This window comes from Penaeus monodon, chromosome 15 (assembly GCF_015228065.2).
Source record: "Penaeus monodon isolate SGIC_2016 chromosome 15, NSTDA_Pmon_1, whole genome shotgun sequence".
Taxonomy (NCBI): Eukaryota; Metazoa; Arthropoda; class Malacostraca; order Decapoda; family Penaeidae; genus Penaeus; species Penaeus monodon.
Genome location: NC_051400.1, coordinates 26,269,461 through 26,269,751, shown reverse-complemented (window position 1 = coordinate 26,269,751; position 291 = coordinate 26,269,461). Strand labels below are relative to the sequence as shown.

At 27.8% G+C, this 291-nt stretch overlaps 1 protein-coding gene across 1 annotated transcript in view; it reads left to right on the top strand.

The window, feature by feature from the left end:
• Nucleotides 1–291, top strand: part of LOC119581865 (HIV Tat-specific factor 1 homolog) — a gene marked incomplete in the record, with an annotated part of 22,018 nt that overhangs the window by 21,514 nt on the left and 213 nt on the right.

The following is a 291-nucleotide window of genomic DNA, read 5'->3' as shown; positions in this document are numbered from 1 at the left end:
ATTTTATTTTTACACTTTTTAAAGAGCATAAGAGTTTTGATGTTTTGTCTATTTTGATCTACAGAACTATGTGGTTATGTAATTGCTTAATGTTTTGATATTAATTTTTTTTTATAGCCACATGATTAGGTAGTTTTGAATATGGAATATCAAAATGTCAATTATGTACATAGCATTCTAATCATAGTTGTGTAAATTATTGTTGTCCTCTTGTTGCTACAGAAGATGAGCTGATATTTTTGTCCTTTTTGTCCAAACACACCTTAATTTTCTCTCTTTCTCCCCAGAATT